Source organism: Nomascus leucogenys, chromosome 4 (genome assembly GCF_006542625.1).
Source record: "Nomascus leucogenys isolate Asia chromosome 4, Asia_NLE_v1, whole genome shotgun sequence".
NCBI classification, from domain to species: Eukaryota; Metazoa; Chordata; class Mammalia; order Primates; family Hylobatidae; genus Nomascus; species Nomascus leucogenys.
Window position 1 is genome coordinate 23,500,577 of NC_044384.1, and position 24,502 is coordinate 23,525,078.

General features: G+C 39.0%; 1 long non-coding RNA gene across 1 annotated transcript in view; it reads left to right on the forward strand.

The window, feature by feature from the left end:
• The first annotated feature begins 8,063 nt into the window (after nt 1-8,063).
• LOC115834679 overlaps nt 8,064-24,502 on the forward strand; it is a 185,186-nt gene continuing 168,747 nt past the window's right edge. The window contains exons 1-3 of the long non-coding RNA XR_004029563.1: nt 8,064-8,566; nt 10,973-11,045; nt 17,819-17,947. This is a non-coding gene — a long non-coding RNA (uncharacterized LOC115834679). The remainder of the gene's footprint in view (nt 8,567-10,972; nt 11,046-17,818; nt 17,948-24,502) is intronic.

The following is a 24,502-nucleotide window of genomic DNA, read 5'->3' on the forward strand; positions in this document are numbered from 1 at the left end:
TGTGAACTCAGAGCGAGAACTCACTCATCACGAGAACAGCACAAAGACATTCATGAGGGATTCACCCTCATAACCAAACACCTTACGCTGGGACCCATCTTCAACATTGGCGATTACATTTTAACATGAGATTTGAAAGGGACACACATCCAAACAATATCAATGGATAATCAAAAAGTCGTATATACATACAATGGAATACTATTTAGCTTCGAGAAAGGAAGGATATTCTGACAAATGTTACAACATAGATTAACCTTGAGGACATTATGCTAAGTGAAATAAACCAGTCACACACACAAAAATACGGTATGACTCTACCTATATGAAGTACCTGAAATAGACAAATTCATAAAGAGAAATTAGAATGGTGGTTACTAGAGGCTAGGGGGAGGTGGGGAATGGTGAATTGTTTGATGGATACAGAGTTTCAGCTTTTTAAGATAAAGAGTTCTGGAACTTGCTTGCACAAAAATGTGAACATACTTAACACTACTGAACTGTACACTTAAAATGGTTAAGATAATAGATTTTATGTGTTTTTAAAGTCATAATTAAAAACTTAAAAATTAAGGCAAGTGATTTTTAATCCCCTCCTCTGTTTCAGATATGGTATTAATTTTAGCAGAGAGGAAGAAAGAAATATCTCTACTCCCAGAAAAATAGGCTCCCTGGATGCATAATCCAGAGATTATATATCAATGTGGTTGCACTTTGTGGCTGAATTTAGAAAACTCTAGCCTATAAAATTATAGTTTGTTACTAGCCTTTGGCCATCAATGAAATGACCAGAACAAAGGCTCTAATGACTATATCGGGAAACTTATCTGAATTCTCCGTTTTGCTCTCCATGTGGCCATATTTTTTATTTTTTATTTTTTTATTTTCTTATTTTTTTATTTATTTTATTTTTTTTTATTATTATACTTTAGGTTTTAGGGTACATGTGCACAATGTGCAGCTTTGTTACATATGTATCCATGTGCTATGTTGATTTCCTGCACCCATTAACTCGTCATTTAGCATTAGGTATATCTCCTAATGCTGTCCCTCGCCCCTCCCCCAACCCCACAACAGTCCCCGGAGTGTGATGTTCCCTTTCCTGTGTCCATGAGTTCTCATTGTTAAATTCCCATCTGTGAGTGAGAACATGCGGTGTTTGGTTTTTTGTCCTTGCGATAGTTTACTGAGAATGATGTTTTCCAGTTTCATCCATGTCCCTACAAAGGACATGAACTCATCATTTTTTATGGCTGCATAGTATTCCATGGTGTATATGTGCCACATTTTCTTAATCCAGTCTATCGTTGTTGGACATTTGGGTTGGTTCCAACTCTTTGCTATCGTGAATAGTGCTGCAAGAAACATACATGTGCATGTGTCTTTATAGCAGCACGATTTATAGTCCTTTGGGTATATACCCAGTAATGGGATGGCTGGGTCAAATGGTATTTCTAGTTCTAGATCCCTGAAGAATCGCCACACTGACTTCCACAATGGTTGAACTAGTTTACAGTCCCACCAACAGTGTAAAAGTGTTCCTATTTCTCCACATCCTCTCCAGCACCTGTTGTTTCCTGACTTTTTAATGATGGCCATTCTAACTGGTGTGAGATGGTATCTCATTGTGGTTTTGATTTGCATTTCTCTGATGGCCAGTGATGATGAGCATTTCTTCATGTGTTTTTTGGCTGCATAAATGTCTTCTTTTGAGAAGTGTCTGTTCATGTCCTTTGCCCACTTTTTGATGGGGTTGTTTGTTTTTTTCTTGTAAATTTGTTTGAGTTCATTGTAGATTCTGGATATTAGCCCTTTGTCAGATGAGTAGATTGCAAAACTTTTCTCCCATTCTGTAGGTTGCCTGTTCACTCTGATGGTAATTTCTTTTGCTGTGCAGAAGCTCTTTAGTTTAATTAGATCCCATTTGTCAATTTTGGCTTTTGTTGCCATTGCTTTTGGTGTTTTAGACATGAAGTCCTTGCCCATGCCTATGTCCTGAATGGTATTGCCTAGGTTTTCTTGTAGGATTTTAATGGTTTTAGGTCTAACATTTAAGTCTTTAATCCATCTTGAACTAATTTTTGTATAAGGTGTAAGGAAGGGATCCAGTTTCAGCTTTCTACATATGGCTAGCCAGTTTTCCCAGCACCATTTATTAAATAGGGAATCCTTTCCCCATTTCTTGTTTTTGTCAGGTTTGTCAAAGATCAGATAATTGTAGATATGCGGCATCATTTCTGAGGGCTCCGTTCTGTTCCATTGATCTATGTCTCTGTTGTGGTACCAGTACCATGCTGTTTTGGTTACTGTAGCCTTGTAGTATAATTTGAAGTCAGGTAGCGTGATGCCTCCAGCTTTGTTCTCTTGGCTTAGGATTGACTTGGCAATACAGGCTCTTTTTTGGTTCCATATGAACTTTAAAGTAGTTTTTTCCAATTCTGTGAAGAAAGTCATTGGTAGCTTGATAGGGATGGCATTGAATCCATAAATTACCTTGGGCAGTGTGGCCATTTTCATGATATTGATTCTTCCTATCCATGAGCGTGGAATGTTCTTCCATTTGTTTGTGTCCTCTTTTATTTCGCTGAGCAGTGGTTTGTAGTTCTCCTTGAAGAGGTCCTTCACATCCCTTGTAAGTTGGATTCCTAGGTATTTTATTCTCTTTGAAGCAATTGTGAATGGGAGTTCGCTCGTGATTTGGCTCACTGTTTGTCTGTGATTGGTGTACAAGAATGCTTGTGATTTTTGTACATTGATTTTGTTTCCTGAGACTTTGCTGAAGTTGCTAATCAGCTTAAGGAGATTTTGGGCTGAGACAATGGGGTTTTCTAGATATACAATCATGTCATCTGCAAACAGGGACAATTTGACTTCCTCTTTTCCTAATTGAATACCCTTTATTTCCTTCTCCTGCCTGATTGCTCTGGCCAGAACTTCCAGCACTATGTTGAATAGGAGCGGTGAGAGAGGGCATCCCTGTCTTCTGCCAGCTTTCAAAGGGAATGCTTCCAGTTTTTGCCCATTCAGTATGATATTGGCTGTGGGTTTGTCATAGATAGCTCTTATTATTTTGAGATACATCCCATCAATACCTAATTTATTGAGAGTTTTTAGCATGAAGGGTTGTTGAATTTTGTCAAAGGCCTTTTCTGCATCTATTGAGATAATCATGTGGTTTTTGTCTTTGGTTCTGTTTATATGCTGGATTACATTTATTGATTTGCGTATGTTGAACCAGCCTTGCATCCCAGGGATGAAGCCCACTTGATTATGGTGGATAAGCTTTTTGATGTGCTGCTGGATTCGGTTTGCCAGTATTTTATTGAGGATTTTTGCATCAATGTTCATCAAGGATATTGGTCTGAAGTTCTCTTTTTTGGTTATGTCTCTGCCAGGCTTTGGTATCAGGACAATGCTGGCTTCATAAAATGTGTTAGGGAGGATTCCCTCTTTTTCTATCGTTTGGAATAGTTTCAGAAGGAATGGTACCAGTTCCTCCTTGTACCTCTGGTAGAATTCGGCTGTGAATCCATCAGGTCCTGGACTCTTTTTGGTTGGTAAGCTATTGATTATTGCCACAATTTCAGAGCCTGTTATTGATCTATTCAGAAATTCAACTTCTTCCTGGTTTAGTCTTTGGAGGGTGTATGTGTCAAGGAATTTATCCATTTCTTCTAGATTTTCTAGTTTATTTGCATAGAGATGTTTTTAGTATTCTCTGATGGTAGATTATATTTCTGTGGGATCGGTGGTGATATCCCCTTTTTCATTTTTTATTGCATCTATTTGATTCTTCTCTCTTTTCTTCTTTATTAGTCTTGCTAGCAGTCTATCAATTTTGTTGATCTTTTCAAAAAACCAGCTCCTGGATTCATTAATTTTTGAAGGGTTTTTTGTGTCTCTATTTCCTTCAGTTCTGCTCTGATTTTAGTTATTTCTAGCCTTCTGCTAGCTTTTGAATGTGTTTGCTCTTGCTTTTCTAGTTCTTTTAATTGTGATGTTAGGGTGTCAATTTTGGATCTTTCCTGCTTTCTCTTGTGGGCATTTAGTGCTATAAATTTCCCTCTACACACTGCTTTGAACGTGTCCCAGAGATTCTGGTATGTTGTGGCTTTGTTCTCGTTGGTTTGAAAGAACATCTTTATTTCTGCCTTCATTTCATTATGTACCCAATAGTCATTCAGGAGCAAGTTGTTCAGTTTCCATGTAGTTGAGCGGTTTTGAGTGAGTTTCTTAATCCTGAGTTCTAGTTTGATTGCACTGTGGTCTGAGAGACAGTTTGTTATAATTTCTGTTCTTTTACATTTGCTGAGGAGAGCTTTACTTCCAACTATGTGGTCAATTTTGGAATAGGTGTGGTGTGGTGCTGAAAAAAATGTACATTCTGTTGATTTGGGGTGGAGAGTTCTGTAGATGTCTATTAGGTCCACTTTGTGCAGAGCTGAGTTCAATTCCTAGATATCCTTGTTAACTTTCTGTCTCATTGATCTGTCTAATGTTGACAGTGGGGTGTTAAAATCTCCCATTATTATTGTGTGGGAGTTTAAGTCCCTTTGTAGGTCACTCAGGACTTGCTTTATGAATCTGGGTGCTCCTGTGTTGGGTGCATATATATTTAGGATAGTTAGCTCTTCTTGTTGAATTGATCCCTTTACCATTATGTAATGGCCTTCTTTGTCTCTTTTGATCTTTGTTGGTTTAAAGTCTATTTTATCAGAGACTAGGATTGCAACCCCTGCCTTTTTGTGTTTTCCATTTGCTTGATAGATCTTCCTCCATCCCTTTATTTTGAGTCCATGTGTGTCTCTGCATGTGACATGGGTTTCCTGAATACAGCACACTGATGGGTCCTGACTCCTTATCCAGTTTGCCAGTCTGTGTCTTTTAATTGGAGCATTTAGCCCATTTACATTTAACGTTAATATTATTATGTGTGAATCTGATCCTGTCATTATGATGTTTGTTGGTTATTTTGCTCGTTAGTTGATGCAGTTTCTTGTTAGCCTCAATGGTCTTTACAATTTGGCATGTTTTTGCAGTGGCTGGTACCGGTTGTTCCTTTCCATGTTTAGTGCTTCCTTCAGGAGCTCTTTTAGGGCAGGCCTGGTGGTGACAAAATCACTCAGCATTTGCTTGTCTGTAAAGTATTTTATTTCTCCTTCACTTATGAAGCTTAGTTTGGCTGGATATGAAATTCTGGGTGGAAAATTCTTTTCTTTAAGAATGTTGAATATCGGCCCCCACTCTCTTCTGGCTTGTAGAGTTTCTGCTGAGAGATCAGCTGTTAGTCTGATGGGCTTCCCCTTGTGGGTAACCTGACCTTTCTCTCTGGCTGCCCTTAACATTTTTTCCTTCATTTCAACTTTGGTGAATCTGACAATTATGTGTCTTGGAGTTGCTCTTCTAGAGGAGTATCTTTGTGGCGTTCTCTGTATTTCCTGAATCTGAATGTTGGCCTGCCTTGCTAGATTGGGGAAGTTCTCCTGGATAATTTCTTGCAGAGTGTTTTCCAACTTGGTTCCATTCTCCCTGTCATTTTCAGGTACACCAATCAGATGTAGGTTTGGTCTTTTCACATAGTCCCAAATTTCTTGGAGGCTTTGTTCATTTCTTTTTATTCTTTTTTCTCTAAACTTCCCTTCTTGCTTCATTTCATTCATTTCATCTTCCATCAGCGATACCCTTTCTTCCAGTTGATCGCATCTGCTACTGAGGCTTCTGCAATCTTCGCGTAGTTCTCGAAACTTGGCTTTCAGCTCCTTCAGCTCCTTTAAGCCCTTCTCTCCATTGGTTATTCTAGTTATCCATTCTTCTAATTTTTTTCAAAGTTTTTAACTTCTTTGCTATTGTTTTGAATTTCCTCCCGTAGCTCAGAGTAGTTTGATCGTCTGAAGCCTTCTTCTCTCAACTCGTCAAAGTCATCCTCCATCCAGCTTTGTTCCGTTGCTGGTGAGGAACTGCGTTCCTTTGGAGGAGGAGAGGTGCTCTGCTTTTTAGAGTTTCCAGTTTTTCTGCTCTGTTTTTTCCCCATCTTTGTGGTTTTATCTACTTTTGGTCTTTGATGATGGTGATGTACAGATGGGTTTTTGGTGTGGATGTCCTTTCTGTTTGTTAGTTTTCCTTCTACCAGACAGGACCCTCAGCTGGAGGTCTGTTGGAGTTTACTAGAGGTCCACTCCAGACCCTGTTTGGCTGGGTGTCAGCAGTGGTGGCTGCAGAACAGCTGATTTTCGTGAGACCACAAATTCAGCTGTCTGATAGTTCCTCTGGAACTTTTGTCTCAGAGGAGTACCCAGCCGAGTGAGGTGTCAGTCTGTCCCTACTGGGGGGTGCCTTCCATTTAGGCTGCTCAGGGGTGAGGGACCCACTTTAGGAGGCAGTCTGTCCGTTCTCAGATCTCCAGCTGCATGCTGGGAGAACCACTACTCTCTTCAAAGCTGTCAGTCAGACAGGGACATTTAAGTCTGTGGAGGTTCCTGCTGACTTTTTGTTTGTCTGTGCCTTGCCCCCAGAGGTGGAGCCTACAGAGGCAGGCAGGCCTCCTTGAGCTGTGGTGGGCTTCACCCAGTTGGAGCTTCCTGACTGCTTTGTTTACCTAAGCAAGCCTGGGCAATGGCGGGCACCCCTCCCCCAGCCTCGCCGCCGCCTTGCAGCTTGATCTCAGACTGCTGTGCTAGGAATCAGCAGGACTCCGTGGGCATAGGACCCTCCAAGCCAGGTGCGGGACACAATCTCCTAGTGTGCCATTTTCCAGGCCCGTTGGAAAAGCGCAGTATTAGGGTGGGACTGACCTGATATTCCAGGTGCCGTCTGTTACCCCTTTCTTTGACTAGGAAAGGGAACTCCCTGACCCCTTGCACTTCCCGAATGAGGCAATGCCTCGCCCTGCTTCGGCTCGCGCACAGTGCGCTTCACCGACTGTCCTGCACCCACTGTTTGGCACTCCCTAGTGAGATGAAATCGGTACCTCAAACAGAAATGCAGAAATCACCCGTCTTCCGTGTCACTCAGGCTGGGAGCTGTAGACCAGAGCTGTTCCTATTCGGCCATCTTGGCTCCACACCAGGAAAAATGTGGACATATTTTTTATAATCAAAGTACCCATCAGCTAGAGCTGCAGAAGATCTGGGCTCTCCCACTGGTGCCACTGCTGATGGCATGTGTGGCTGGGCATTCTCAGCCTGTGTTCCTCGTTTACAAACAAAGATGGCCAGCTCATCCACATTGCTTGTGTTTCCTCATGGCATAATTTACTCCTACCTGCTGCACAGGGAAATGTTTCTCTGTATGTGTTTATGTGGTATTGATTTCTATTTTTTACTCTATACCTGTTTTCTGAATTGTAACTATTAAAACACTTTTAAATTATGGAATTAATAAAACTCCATTACTAATGTTCCAAAGAGAGCACCAGCCAGATATTTCAATTGAAGGAATTTAATAAAAGGAATTCACTATAGGGTTGCTGGAGGGGCTGAAAATAGGTGAGGTGCTGCTACTCTTAGGGTCATAAAGGGAAAAGATGGGAGTCCAGATTGACTAACAGGTGGGAGCTAGAATTACGAAGAAAGTCTGGTGGGAGCTGGGACCACGACATGGGCTGCAACTACAACGGAGCTGTTGGAGATACTACCTGAGGGATGAGGAGGTGGGCTGCTGTCCCCTCCCACCCTCCAGTTTCTGCCATGCTGCCCATTGATTTAACCTTAATGGAAGCCAGTGAGGAAGAACATCTGGGAATTGTAACTTGTAGAGATTAGCTCTCCACAGAGTAGAACGAGGGAAACAAGTGTGAATGGATCTGACAGCCAACAGGCAAATGACCAGTACAAACAGCAAACTTCAAAACCATGTATTTATTTATCAGGATTACAATTAGGTATGCCGCCTCCCCTGTAGATAAGTAACTACTTGGGATCAGGGATTGAGATAATTTGAAAGACTCTTTGGCAAATAATTAATCTGAGTGTACTTAGACCCAAACTTCTTCACACAAGCAGATTAATTGTTTTTTAGTGAAGTATTCAAATGCAGAAACACTAAGGACTTAGAAACCAAAAATTAATTAGCGTGGCAGGAAGAGACAGTGAAGCAGCCCCTTAAAAATGGTCTTTCGGGTAGAAACACTTTATTTGGGGAGCAAAGTGCTAGATTCAGCAATAGAAACCACTCAGTGTCCTTGGTGAATGATTTGATCCTGGCCACCAAAACCTTTACTTTAGCCAGCAATAAACTCTTAGAAACAGAAGCTTCGAGGTATGTACTCCTGTTCTGCATGAACAAGTTTTCTAGTTGAACATGCTGAACCTCTTAAAAAATTCAGAACAAGTTTTCTCAGCGTTTACAAAGGGATTTCAGTCACATGAAGAGAAGAAAACACACTGAGTCATAATAGTGACATCAAAATACTTTTGAAGTTGACCGAAAATGTGGTTGCTTTTGTTTGAGAATGGCAAATTAAAGAATTGGACATTGGGTTCTTATCTCAGAAGAAACAAAGGAGGAGACCCTGAAAAACTGAACATGAAGAGGAAGAAGAGGAGTTATGCAACTAACTGTTCACAAGGTTGGTGAAAATTGTTAAATCTTTGTGAATGGTTCTACACAAACTGCCTGAGATGAATGGTATGGGCAACTGCTAGTCTAATGGATCTCCTATCTTGATGTCCTTGACTCCCAGCTCATCAGAGGCTTTAGTTTTCCTCTTTTTAATTTGCCTCTTAATGTTAGCGTTTAGCTGTAAAGATAAAATGTCTAAGTTCCTTGTAGTAAGATAGAAAGGAATAACACCAGTACTACAGGTACTGCCTCCCTCTTGGTGGGGGGGCGGGGCATGTGTGTTTGTGTATTGGTGATAGCTATAAAATAGAAATAGAACTTAGGAAATTTTTCCAGAAGTGCCCCACTGTCACTGTTCAGCCCCATACAGGCTGCTGCTGGAACCCCAAGTGATGTCTTATTAAGTCTTAGATCAACGGCAACTGGCAAGATACCTGGAAAAGCATTTCAGCATTAAAATAGTTTTAGGTCAAATGAGGCCTGGGGAACTGCAGCTTAATTTGATCCATTGCAGCAAGGAAATAACAAAGGCTTTTAGGTATTTCGTGGCACAGGTCCCATCAGAAAGTAATATTCAGCACTCTGGGTCAATTCAGTATTTAATTATATCAGTTAAGAAGGGAACTAATCAAATACAGGCTTTGTGCAAACGCTCTTTCTATATTCAACTCTGCATGCCAGGAACCTGCTAGAGAGGAAAATTTGAGTTTAATAATATTTAAAAGCTCTTTAAAAGAAGCACCATCTATCCCTTTATAGGGGCTTGCGTTTTAAAAAATAGAAAATCTATCTCTTGGGGGCTTAGTGGGAGTTAAGCCGCCTGAGATCTGGACAGTTACTCAGGAGATACTATGTGGAGATGAGAATGGTAGCTCTGTCACTAAATTAGAAGGAGCTGAGGCTCACAGGTACACACGCAGTGCGCCTTGTACCCATCCACGCCATTAGCGAGGCAACGCGGGAGCAACGCATCTATTGTAATTCGTTCTGAGCATGCGCGCGGCGTGAGCATGCGCAGCACTGTCAGAACGCAGGGTCTTTCTCGCTTCTTTTCCACCTTTGAGACTGCGCCTCTGGGTGCTGGTTGTAACCTGACTGTCTTTGCAAGAGGAGAGGAATGCAGTTCCCTAGGGACGCCCCCCGTTTCTTGATTCCCTTTAGGTATATTTATTCCTGCTTAATCCTCACGTCAAATCTGCAAAATACTCGATGGGGACTTGAACTTTTTTTTTTTTTTTTTTTTAAATTCCCAGAGAGGCAAAACCTTATCAGTCTGTTGGAGTATCGCTGCAAAACCATGTTTTGAACGGGTGTGTTCTGTCAGATTGATTGGAGGTTTCTGGCTGGAATGTTTAATTATCACCTAATTAAGACAGGCTTTCGTTAGTCTCTTTTTTGTATGCCTTGAGATTGCCAGCGGCAGGGTAAGCTTTACTTGACTGACAGCTGTCAGTGGCCCATATGGAAATGACAAATAATGTGACAGGATGAAGATAAAAGGTTTCACCTCGACACTGACCTGTGCCAGGACTCCTTTTCTCCACTCCAGGCCTTTAAGGCAGATGCCATGGCTATGTGCTGCGTTAACTTGGCTGTTAGAAGGTTGCGTGCTGGACAATGACTGCAGTGACCTATCAGGCCATGCATCATAATTCAGATGTTAAGCTGTCTGGGTTGACGGATCACGTCACTGGATGATCTGCTGCTCTGCCCTCAACCACTCAGATGGTCAGAAACAATTGATTCCATTCAAAGGAGCCGAACCAATGCCTTCTCAAGCCACGTCTAGTGTATGGAAGATGTTAAAGATAACAGCTCCATAGACTCTTCTTTTGTAAATCTGGTGTACGAGGTCAAATGGGGTTTTCACAGGCCCCAGGAGGGACAAATCCTCGATTCAAATTTCTTTCTTATTTCATGCATCCTGCCCAGCACTCCAAACATTTTTTTTTTTGAAACGTCAGCTTTTGCCACATTAATCACCTACTTGGAGGCTGCCGGAAGAGTGCTCATTGCTGGCTGTAGAATTCAACTCAGAGTTCAAGGTTGCCCAGGCACCGTCATCAGACTATCTGTCCAGATGCATTTCCTCCTGCTCCATGACAGGAGCTCCACTTTACAAAACTCTTTGCCCTTTGTTCCTTGAACCCATCTTCACCATTCTTATTTCCAACCTCGACTGGGCTTTCTTCCATTTCCTCCTCCTCTGCCTGGATGTCTTCCAAGAATACTCACTACATTCCTTGCATTAACTGAAGTTTGGCTTTCCCTGGGGCCACAGATTCTCCTGGGGCTCAAAAGAGCAGAGGTTGTTCACTCCCTGGAGCCCAAGTGACTTAGGAGAGAAAAAGAGAGGACCGCAGCATGTTCTTTGACCTTCATTGCCACTCTCATTATTCTTCTATCCTTGCAGAAAATCTCCATCTGTTTGGAGAAGTACTGCATCCTTCCGGATTATCTTCTACACTGTGCCTTATTGTTATCTGGTAAGTCATCACCACTCTATCCCCCACACCACAGGATTTGCTTTCTGACTTGTGCTTTTAATTTCTACTAACCGTCATAATAGGCATCTTCGGTATATTTCAGATAATTCCTCTAATTGCCTTCTGTACTCATTTTTCCTCTGACAACTCCAAAATATGTTTGCCCTGTTTTTGTTTCAGTGGCACACTTTTCAGGCCTGTTCAATCTCTGAAACCTCTGCCTGTCTCTTTGTCTTCTCATCTCAGTCTTTTACCACCATTAGACATGTTCATCAGCTTCACAGAGTCCTCCAGACTTTAGACCATTTGATTTTCACTTGAGTATCCAGCTTTTTGATCTCAATGATGGGTCACTTCAGTACTGGCTGATCACTTCAGAGAGATCGCCTTCATCTCTTTGTTCTTTAGCTACACCTATGTTTTAAGACACAACTTCCTGATGTTCCAACTATGTGTGCTGTTAGAGATAAATTTCTGAGCTCCTGAAGAAAAGGAAATCTTGTGGTCAAATGATGTTCCATAACTCAAAACAGTGACATGTCCTAAGAGTCCTTTTAGGATCTTTAATAGAAGATTCTAACATGACATAGAGGAATGAACACACAGCTAAGAATCTGGAGGTTCTATCTTTAATACCAGAGTATTTTTATGCAATCCCACAGAGATATCTATCCCTCCCTTCCTTTCATTCCTCTTTTCATCTATATCTCCTTCTTTACATTTTCCTCTGCTTTGTCTGCATATACATTGATAAATCACTTATATTGTTTATATCTCTGGGGATACAAAAACAGACCCTGCCCTCAAGGAACTTAAAGGAAGGCAGCCAAAGAAATTGTTTACTCTGGTGCTATGCAATAAATGCAGCTGTAGAGGTCTGCACTGCTACACAGAGAAGAGAGAAACCAGCTCTACCTGGGAGAGTAATACAAGCTCCAGAAAGAATATGGTTTTGATCTAAGTGCAGTTCATCTCCTATGACTTAGGGGATTGATCTATACAGGTGGACAAATCAGGCCTTTTATTCCAGCCCCCAAATAAATTTTGCTATTCTGGGTTATTTCCTCTGGAATCAACAAAGTGTAAACTCACACCTTTTCTTTGAACTGTGGCAGCCTCACTGGGGGATCCCTGAAGTGATCCTGTGTTCAGCCACCTTTCCAGAGACAGGCCCTCACAGGATACAGAGCTCATCAATATACAGAGATTCTTCTTGAAATGCTCTGTCCAATATGCTAGACACCAGACATAGGTGGCTATTTAATTTTAAATACAAATTAATAAAACTTAACTGATATTGAGTCAATTTCACAGTTGCACTAACCACGTGTTAAGTGATAGCTATCTGTGGCTAGTGGCTACCATATTGGATAGCACCTGCTACAGATCATTTTCATCATTGCAGAAAGTTCTATTAGACTGCTTTGCTCTAGAAGGTGCTTCTTCCATTTTTCTAGTCATCTTCTTTTCCATCAGATATAACTTACTGTGCTAGCCAGGTGGTGTTAGACCCAGCCAATGGGTCGGGTTTCTTCCATGCCTTATCCTTAACATGATGCAGCATGGATGAACTTGCTGGACATTAGTATTCATATCTGTGAGGACATTATGCTATGTGAAATAAGTCAGCCACAAAGAGACAAATACGATATGATTTTACTTATATAAGGTATCTAAAGTAGTCAAACACATAGAAACAAAGTGGAATTGTAGCTAGGGGAGGGGAAAATGAGGAGTAGTTGTTCAACGGTTATACAGTTTCAGTATTGCAAGATGAAAAAGTTCTAGAGATATGGTGCACAACAATTTGAATATTGTAAGACTATTGAATTGGATACTTAAAAATGGTTGAGATAGTAAATGCTATATTATGTGCTTTTTACCACAATTTAAAAAAAAGAGCAGTGTTGCCATGTACAAGGTCAACTTACATATTCAAGCAAAAAAAGTAATGTGAAGTAAAATATAATTTGCAATAGAAAAAATGGATAAAATACACAAGAATTAATAAAAAAATTCTTTGTATACCAAAACTTAAGACTAATAAAATACATACACCATAATCTTATGCAATATAACAGTATTCCATGCTCTTGGTTGAAACAAAAATGTAAAAAGATGTCAATTCTTTTCAAATTGAATTTTTGGGGAGTAATTTAATAAACTTCCTCATAAACCTTTGAAAGAATAAAGATCTAGAGATACCTAAATCAACTTTGAAAAAGAACAAAGAGGGGAAACTTTCTCTACCTGATGTTAAGATAAACTACAAAGCCATGTTTATCAAAACAGCATTGCACTGGCACAAGAACAGACAAATACACCAATGGAATAGAGTGGAGAGCTAAAAAACATGTCCATGAATATACAGGAAATGATTGTATAGTACGATTAGTGCTGTAAATCACTGGGGCAAAGAAGAGATTATCTAGTAGTGTTGGCAACACTGGCTTGCCATATGCAGAAGAAAAAAATATAAGCCAGAATCCCTACCTAAGACTATTTATAAAGATGAGTGCATGATAGGTTAAAAATCTAAATGTGCAAGGAGAAGCTATAAAGTAAATGCGAGATAGTGTGGGAGTATGTCTTTGAGACACAGATGAGGACACACTTTCTTATTTGTTCTACCTTCTATTGGTTTCTCCCTACCCCACAAGGGCATAGTCTTCTTTGATGCCACCTCCACTTCTCCCTGGCCTCTTACTACACGAAGGCCCTGGAGCTCAGTACTTGGACCCTTTCTCTGTTTTATTCTACCTTACTTAGTGGGTTATTTTAGCCGGTCTCAAGATTTTAAATACCATCTCTGTGTTGAGAAATTTTCCAAATTTTAATCTCCAGCGGAACCTACTTGACACCCCCACATGGAGGTCTGATGAACATGTCAAACTTCGCAGGCCTAAGATTAAACTTGTAATCTTCCCTGTAAAATCTGCTGCGCCCACAGCATTCGTCATTTCATCTCTAGGCTTCCCGATGCTTAAATCAAAATGTTGAAGTCATTTTTGACTCTTCTGTCTGTCACACACACCCCACCTTTAACCTATCAGGACATTGTCTTGGCTCTGTTTTCAAAGTTTTTCCAGAATTCCACCCCTGCTCCCACCTCCATTGCTTTGACTCTGGTCAAAGTCACATCAGCCTTTTTGTGGGCTTAGAGAAAACTTATGTCTATTGACAACTGACATTGCAAAAGATATTGTCCCCAATATATGAATAGTTTCTCAAATTAAAGAACAAAGGAACCAATAACCCTAGAAGGATGAGCTAAAGAAATGAAGAAACAGTTTATGGAAAAAAAGATGTAAATGGCTCTTGAACTTATGAAAAAGTGCTTGACCTTCCTCTTCGTAAGAGAAATGCAAAATAAAATTATATTAAGTGACTATTATTAAAAAGTGAAAAAACCCAAAAAACAAAAAACAAAACAGATGCTGCCAAGGTTGGGGAAAAAAGAGAATGCTTATACACTGCTAGCAGGCATGGAAATTAGTTCTGTCACTGTAGAAAGCAATTTGGAGATTTCCTAAGGAACTTAGAACTACCATTCAACCCAGCAATCCTATTACTGGATATATATCCAAAGGAATATAAATCATTCTACCATAAAGACACACATGCATATGTTCTTACAATACCAAAGGCATGAAATCAACCTCAATGCCCATCAATTGTGGACTGGATAAAGAAAATGTTGTACAAAATGTGGTAGATATACACCATGGAATACTACTCAATCATAAAAAAGAATGAGATCATGTTCTTTGCAGCAATATGGTTGGAGCTGAAGGCCATTATCCTAAGCAAATTAACACAGGAACAGAAAACCAAACACTGTGTGTTCTCACTTATAAGTAGGAGCTAAACACTGAGTACAAATGGGCATAAAGAAATGAACAACAGACACCGGGGCCTGCTTGAGGGTGGAGGTTGGGAGGAGGGTGAGGATTGAAAAACTGCCTATCGGGTACTATTTTTATCACCTGGGTGACAAAATAATCTGTACAGCAAACCCCCAAGACATGCAATTTACACATATACAAACCTGCACATGTACACCTGAACCTAAAATAAAAGCTGGAAAGAAAATGAAGTAAAAAAAAAATAAAATTACCTTAAGATATTATCTCTCATGTCTCAAATTGGCAAAATTCCAAACTTCCATGGCACACTGCATTAGGAAAGCTGTGGGGAAACTTCCTTCTCCTGATGGGAATACAAGACAGTACCAACTTGTGGAACGGAATTTGACAATGTCTAGAAAAATTATGCACCCATAAGCTCTGATCTTCAAATCCCACTTTTAGAAAACTATCACAAAGATACACTGTCAAAAACTGAAGAGATGTTTATTATAGCCTACTGATTCCAGCATTATATGTAATAATGAAGACTTGAAACAACCCAAATGTCCATCAACAGTATTAGATTGACTAAAAGCATGGTGCATCCACACAAGAGAATAACATTTCTAAATATTGGCATAAAGTGAACTATTTGAAAAACAGAAGACAATCATTTTTTTAAATTGCCATGTTAGTCTGTTCTCATGTCATTATTAAAGAATTACCAAGACTGTGTAATTTATAAAAGATAGAGGTTTAATGGGCTCACAGTTCCACTTGGCTGAGGAGGCCTCACAATCATGGCTAACGGTGAATGAGGAGCAAAGTCACATCTTACATGGCAGCAGGCAAGAGAGCATGTGTAGGAGAACTGCTCTTTATAAAACCATCAGATCTTGTGAGACATATTTACTATCATGAGAATGGCATGGGAAAAACCTGCCCCCATGATTCAATTACCTCCCACCAGGTCCCTCCCACAACATGGGAACTGTGGGAGCTACAATTCAAATGAGATTTGGGTGGGGACACAGAACCAAACCATATCAATTACCTAAAAAGTGAAAGAGGGATAGAAGTTTGACTTATCTGAATATACCTTTTATTTGTGGTTTTGACTTCCCAAGTCAAAATACTTTGTTAAGTGCTTTACATAAGCATGAAAGAAAATTTAAATTTAAAAAGCCATCACTACAACATTGGAAGGAAACAAACAAATAAATCCAAATTTTTGTTCTAGATTGAGACTTTTTCCTGAATATTGCCTGATAATTTCTTTCTTCTGATTTATCTTTATATTCTCCTTTCTTTATTTTCCATCTTTTTGTTTTGTTTTTGTTTTTGTTCTTGTTTGGCTATGGTATTTTTACCTAGTTTCAGAAATTGTATTGAGTCCAATGTACTGTTTGGAGAATTTGGGTTTTATTTCCACTGAATCTGAGACTAGTTTGTTTTTCCCTCACAGATACAGTTTGATTGCTGGTTACTTACAATTTATAGTAAACATTACTAGTTGTCTACTTATATCTATCCTCCTTTTCCTTAGTAAGGGGTCATTGATTTTTTTTTTCCCATGGAGCAATGTGCTCTGATAGATATAATTATATTTCCCAGCTTGATTTGTAGCTAGTAGTCATCACCGAGATATATTTGCAAGTAATTAAATAAGGCTTCTGGAAAATTTTATTAAAAGATACAACTTAGGAGAATTTTTTTTCTTGCTCTTCACCTCCTTCCTTCCTGGAGTGTAAATGTGATGGCTGGATCTTCAGCAACCATACTGAAACTTTGAGAATAAATGTCACATGCTACTGATGACAGAAAAGAAAGAAGAAACTTGAGTGCATTATAAATTTATGGTTTTACTATCCTAACCGTGGATTACCTGCCTTTGTAATTCTTCCATGTAAAATATTAAGCTTTTGATTTTTAAGCCACTATAATCAGGCCTCTGTTGCCTATAGTTGAAGGCAATTCCTAATCAATACTCTGTTCTATTGATTTCTTAGCAGTCTGAGGGATAGTGATATGGTTTGGTTGTGTCCCCACCAAAAACTCATCTTGAATTGTAGCTTCCATAATCCCCACATGCTGTGGGAGGGACCCAGTGGGAGGTAATTGAATCATGGGGGTGGGTTTTTCCCATGCTGTTCTTGTGATAGTGAGTAAGTCTCATGAAATCCGATGGTTTTATAAAGGGCAGTTCCCCTGCACATGCCCTCTTGCCTGCAGCCATGAAAAACGTGACTTTGCTCTTCCTGCACCTTCCAGCATGATTGTGAGGCCTCTCAAGCCATGTGGAGCTGTGAGCCCATTCAGCCTCTTTTTCTTTATAAATTACCCAGTCACGGATATTTCTTCATAGAAGTATGAAAATGGATGAATACAGATAGCAAAGTTAGAACCCTTAGCTGATGCAAAAGATGTCCTCGTTAGAATAACTGAGCTGTGCTCTCTTAGAGATATTATTCCTTTTCTTAACTTAAAAATATATATATTTTTAAATTGACATGTAAAAATTGTATGTATTTATGATGTACAATGCAATGTTTTGAAATATGTACACGCATGCTGTTGAATGGCTAAATCAAGTTAATTAACATATGCATTACCTCCCATATTTATTTGTGGTGAGAACATTTAAAGTCTATTCTCAGCAATTTTCAAGTAGTCAGTACATTGTTATTAACTATAATCACCATGTTGTACAATAGCGCTCTTGAAATTATTCCTCCTAACTGAAATTTTGTATTCTTCGACCAAGTGGAGATATTATTCTTTATCAGGATTTTATCTACATATTTAGGGGGCATGTACCATTAATGTTAGGGTGCTGCTTGCTCTTGCAATTCCTTGTGTAACCCTGAAGCCTTCACTTCATCTGAGAGTCAGACCCACGACACCTTTTTCCATTTCTTCCTATAGGTTGGTTCCACCACCGGGTCAGAAGAATGAAAATTGCAGATACCTATTTTCTGTGTGTTTCTCTCCAGAATGGTGGATGTTAGAGACCCTACTAAGGATTTGTGGACTCACTAACGTAGTCTCTAAAAGGTAAGGGCAGAGTTTGGAGCTGAACTATGCCCGGCCTCTGTTTCACTCTCCAGAATCTTCTGCTTTCTTCCATGGTAACTAGTCATTGATGCTTATTTCATTATGTCTCTTTATTTGTATGAATAATCATATCCTTGTATATCAAAGGTGAGAGATTCTCTAATAGAGTTTTAATCTACCATTTTAAACCAGGATCCATCTATAGCCTTTGAAGTTCCGTAAGTACTATAAAAATAAAAAAAAATTAAATCAATGTTGCCTTTATTTTTATTTAGTGTAGAGGCAAAATTTAATATGTAATATTGGAAAAATCTAATTTTAGGTCTTTTTGGCTAGTGCATCCCCAAATGAATTAAATTAACAGTTTCATGGCATTCTTAATGGGAATGATCAGCTCTATTATGCAGCCAGGATGCAGTCATTTGATGATGCAGGTTGTTTACAGCCAGTGTCCCTTCTAAGTGATCATTTCCCTGCTATATTTGTTGTAATATAGTTAGGATATCATCTCTGGTGTTTCATAAAAGAACACCCAGAGTGATAGTCAAAATATGTATCCAAAAGGGTAATTATTTGGGGGAATCAAATAATAAGACGAAGCAAGCACATGTCTTTTTTATAGGACTTAACAGAGACTTTAAATGTACTAACGTGATTTGGAAAGTTCCAAGTGAATAACTTAGTGACTGATAGGAGGGAGAACTTCCTTAGTTTATTTGAACTCAGAGCCCTTTTTACTGAAGAATCTTTCATGACTAGTAACCTAAAATAATCTGAGAAACACTGCCTTAAACTTTTAAAATTTTCAGTGAACTCTGAAATGTTTAAGAATGAAGAAAATCATGACAATTGCCTTTTAGCACTACAAATACTAGACAAAACATTTAGGTATGTTTTTCTTCTTTTTGTATACCTTCAGCTTTTTCTCACAGTTAAAACCTTTATTTATGTGCAGGTTTGGATTTTGAAATATTCTCTGATATTCAGGGAGACACACTGATTAGTAGATGAATCCATGATTTTCCCCTCTGACCCACAAGTTCAAAGAGAACTTCAAAGAGAACTAATATTTGAACTATGACTAAATGTATTTTTAAAATAAACACACAAACATACACATACAAATCAAAGACTTTGACAACTTCTTGGCATATTTTAATTATGAAGACATTATAAGCTTCATATCAAAAGCAAGCATATTATTGGTGAAATAATGTTCCTCTAGGGGAATCTGTGAAGCTGTTATATTAAGAATGCAGGAGGAAGGATAGGTTCTGTCTTTAAAAGGTGGTTGAGTGTATCCAATATCAAATATATATGTAAGTGCTGAACAGTTCAATTTATCATCAACATCTCCATGATTAAAAAATTTTCCTTTCATCTCTTTATATAAAAAATATTTTATGATTACGAACACTTTTTTAGCTTTCTTGTAGTGGGTACTTTTGAAATTTGAATTCTGATTTTATTTTCCCCTTAAGTTTTAAATCCTCTTCAGTCCATCCTCAAGTTAATGTATGAACTAATCCTGTTTCCCATGTGCCTGCCTTTCATACCAACCTTCGCCCCTGTTACCTCAATTTTGAGCAGATTTTCAAACTATTCCTACATGTTGGCTATTTAATTCCTTGCCCATTGTTGTCTTCTGAAGTCGCAGGACTCACTAACAGCTTTGGCTTTGAATATTCTCTTAATCCTTTTGGTTTTAGCAACAATTTATTTGTTGTTTGTCTGAGTCTGTTTAGGATGCTATAACAAAATACCATAAACTGGGTGGCTTATAAACAGAAATCAACAGAAATCAATTCTCTCAGTTCTGGAGACTGGGAAGTCCAAGTTGAGGATGCCAGCAGACTCAGTGTCTGATGAGGGCTCTGTTTCTGGTTCATAGATGGCACCTTCTAGCTGTGTCCTCACGTGATGGACGAGATAAGGAATCTGTCTGGGCCTCTTTTATAAGGGCCCTAATCCCATTCATGGGCACTCTGCCACTATGACCTAATCACCTCCAAAAGGCTCCATCCTAATACTGTCACATTGGTAATTAGGTTTCATCATCTAAATTTTGGGGGGACAGAAACATTCAGACAATAACACTATTCTTGTTTGCTTTCCAGGGTTTGATTTTAGAACCAGGCTCATGGGTCCCAACACTGTACTCTCTAAAGGCACAAATGAGGTAAAGTTCTCTGACTGCTCCCATCTTGGGCAAAGGTCAAATTCACTAACACTGCATGGGACTTTTCCCATGAAGCAAATTGCAATTTGCAAGTTGGAGAACTAGATTTATTAGAGAGACACCAAAATATGAACAATGGTTATTTCTTGGTGGTTATACTGGAGACTCTTTTTTTAAAAAAAAAGTTACGTTTTTCCATGTTTTCTGAAATTTCTGCAAATTGTAATCTCTGATGTGGCCATCGGAAAAAAATCAATAAATGTCTTTGGTCTTGAGAACCATGTGATAAACATCATACCTTCAAAAGGCAGAAAATGCTTCCTTTTCTTGTTTCTCCTTCTGCTTCCCTCATGTCCCCTGCTGTACCCCCTGCAGCCTTTCTCAAAATTAAATTTAATGATTTCTTATCAAGAATTTACAAGATATTCTTGGTTTTCTAGGAGGATAAGGTGGAGTAGAAATGTTCAAAATAAAGTGTTCTCCACATTCAAGGTATTTGTAATTCCCCAGGGTAGATATAATAAAATAATCATATAATAATACATAGCAATAAAAATCATGGACAGAAATGCATGGTGTATGTTACAATTGCTTAAGTATTCAGAGGAGGTGACCCATCTGCTCCCTCAGTGTGTTTTTAGAACTTTCTTTCAGATTTCTGGGAGGACCCACCTCAAATTTATTAATTCAGAATCTCAGGAGAATCACCTAGGAGTCTGCATTTCCCAGGTGATTTCTGTCATCACTGGTGTTTGGGAAACCACAAGCTTGAGTAATAAGGAAAGATTTCAGGAGTTGCTGGAACATGAGAAAAACATTAAAAGACAGGCAGAAATTAGGCAGAAAGGTCAGAGGGAAAGTGCTTTGGGGAAGGCTTCTTGGAAGAAATAGGACCTAAGCTTAGATCCACATCAGCTGGAAAAGTGAGTGAATGAGTTCCTGGGATAGCTGCAAAAGGGGTGTTTTATAGAGGTATTTGACCCTCTAAATCACAGATTTTTCTGGATAATGAAATTAAAATGACCTTATGTAAAATGTCCACCTCTCTATCTTTTCTTAGAATAGAGTGTGCCATGGTCTAACCTCTAAGGCTTTTGAAGATTTACATTTGGACTTGCCACTCAGATTTTTAAATGAATGCCAGAGCCAAAAAGGTATCTGTTAAATTCATTGGCAGAACCAGAAGAAGCTATCACGCAATTCTATCCATTTACATTAAATTCAAACCGTCCATCCCCATACAGTTTTTTTTCTGCCTTCCCTATAGGATTAATATAAATCACGGGACATAATTTGCAAAAAAGGTATTTAAAGTTGCAGCAGAGCAGTTCATTTGGTAATAATTGGTGTAAAACTCAATTATTACTGACGAATAAAGGTTAGTAACTTAATCATTGTAAAGAACAGACGTCTGGGTAAAGAACAAGTAAATTAGGGGATTCCCAAGTCTTTTAATCTCTACCCCCGAGTGATTCTAGAGGATTTTCAAACCTTGGAAGAGCTTTAAAAACATCTCATCCTTCCTGTTCTTGGATAGAATTCTTCCCATCAGTTTATTTTCAAAGTAATAAATGTGTAAATACATGCCATAAGTTTATATGCTAGTACAACTCTGTAGTAATTTTTAATCCAGCCTAACTATTCAGAAAATTTGGTCCTGATTTTTCCCCTTCTGGCACAGACCAAAGAGAGAGCCACAGCGCATTTGTTGAAAGCCCCGACATCTGCTGATGTGTCAGTTTTGTTTAGTTAAAACGTATTCATGTTTGTGAGGAAGGGGGCCACTGAGAGGCGACAGTGCTGGAGAAAATAAGTTCTACTTTTACCAACATTAACTCCCTTGATTTTGCATTAATTGTGATATGCTTTGTGTCTGGGGAAACCACCTCTGCACAAAGATTTGGGGCACTGGAAGATTTCATAAATCAAAATAAATACCAAAAGGAAGGCTGGGTGTGACAGAGGTCACAGGCTGGGATGCTATACACCTGGGGAAACGGGGCTCCTCTCCTGCACCTGCTGTCCTGCTCAGCTGGAACTGAGGCCTGGTTCTGATGAGCAGACAGAAATTCTAAAGAGCTAGAATTTGCCCTTCCCCTCATTATAGTTTCCCACTTTGGGTAGTTAGTATGCATTTAATCCATTCATATTTGTATTGGAATCCACAGCTCTATCCAGACCCAAAGGAGTGCTACTAAACAGTTTTCACAGCTCAGCATTTTTTTGCACTAAGGAGGAAAGCTGGACAACAAGTTTATAAAATGCTGACAGAAATACACGATAATTTAGCGAGCTTCCATTCGCAGTCTTCAAGAATACCTGCCCTACATCTCCCATTATTGTTTCAACTCATCCTTCTGAAATGGCTCACCAAGTAGAGAGATGCTGTAAAGGTATGGTCAGCAATGAATTATTAGTAAGCAGTATAAGCATGGTGATAAACCTTTTAAAACTTGCATCTATACGGCAGGCACTTTAGAAGGTAAATAGGTATAATAACACATCTATGGGGTTCCCCCTCTCTCCCCACCGTCACGTGTATTTCTTTTCAAAGAGAAGAAAGGCCGACTAGGTAGCTGGCCTTTAAGCCTTCAATTAATTGAACAAAGATTTTTAAATTGTTCAATTGGTTTCATTAGGAAGTGTACAATGAAATAATAAAGTAAAACAAATGATATAAAGCAGAGCCACTAATTAGCTCTACATGATTGATATAGCTTTGGACCAGGCATTTGATCTCAAACAAAATGCAGTTCCTTGTTAAGAGGGTTTTTAATTGATGTGCAGAGAGGTATTAGTTGATGTTAGAAAATAATTACTCCAAAGCCATTCATGCATTTGGCTGAACATAACAAATGAAGTTTGGGCACTGGATCTGGCGAAGTGGACACGTGCTAATTAATAACGAGAAGAACAAGCATCTTCCAGGCGTTTTTAACCCAGTGTTTGCTAGAAGATTGCTGAGCAATTATGCGCCATAATGAGGTTGTCATATAAACAAGATCAACGTTACTCAGATGTCAGATGAGATTTCAAATTCATGCAACCCATATGTATTTTCCGGTTGTTATAGATTGCAATGGAGAGCTAACCAATCAAGGTTGCTGCTCCAAGTTCAGGTATGATTAAGGAGACATCATAATGAGATAGCAAATCTTTGCTATTTTCTGATGGTCAAATTAACGCTGTCCTGTTAGAATAAATAAGCAGAGATATTGAGCTCACATCAAAGCACAATACATAAAAAAAAGAACTTCTCTCAAAGATATGAATATTGACTAGGGTAAATATGCTCTTCATCTCTAAAAACTTGATGAGCATATGCGCCAAGTTACACATAATTTGTTAAATCTGACAAGAACGTTAAATTAGCATTTGGTTGGTCTCGGCCAAATTCCTTGCTCAGAAAAATGTGTGCATGTTGACATGAAATTAGAGGGACTTATGGGTGAATATCTGAAGGCGGAATTTGTCTTTCTTTGTTTTATATAAGGCTGTTCCCCCTCCCCCACAAATGGTAGAAAATAAAGCTAATTTGGAATATGTCTTCATAGTTAAAAATGCAGCAGATTCAAGTATGTAGATGACAGACAAACAGCTTAAACTGCAGTTAGGAAAACTTGAGTTTGCTATGAGTTACAAGTATTGAAATATTGCTTAATAGCTCAACTTTTGCAACATATAAACTCAGTCTGAGTGACTAATAGCTGCCTTTTAGAAAGTTCATTTTACTCAATTATTCTCCACAAATTTTTATGTTCACTGCTATTGTACTGAAAACCTGATGTTTCCCATGAAATGGTGGGGTGCATGAATTTTAAAGACTTTCTAAGTTCTTGCCAGATCAAAAAATGTGTATGTGTGTGTTCGTGTGTGTGTCGAAAACACGTAGAAGTGAAAGAAAGGTCGGAGTCAGAGAAAGAGGATTTCCAGACTGCTAATGAGTTTCTCAGTTTCTTCATGAAGCTTTACTGCTCATCCTAGTTGGTGCACAATTCTCTTTACCCGGAATGCTACCACTTTCACCCAGACGGAGCAATTAACCGCCAAAGCAAAGAGGGGTATGTGTGTTTATTCACAAAGGCTCTTTTCTGAGAAGACAGGAGTGAGGGTGCTGTCCTCCATTATTTTGTGATTATTCTTTGATAATGTTAATCTTGATTATCTTTATTATTTGAACTCATTCCTTTGCTACTCAGTGTTTCATTTTTTAAAATATAATAAATTATTTAATTTTTATAACAGAAAACCTCTTAAAATCGAGTGGTGATTGGCCAGGCGTGGTGGCTCACACCTGTAATCCCAGCACTTTGAGGGGCCGAGGCAGGCGGATCACTTGAGGTCAGAAGTTCAAGACCAGCCTGGCCAACATGGTG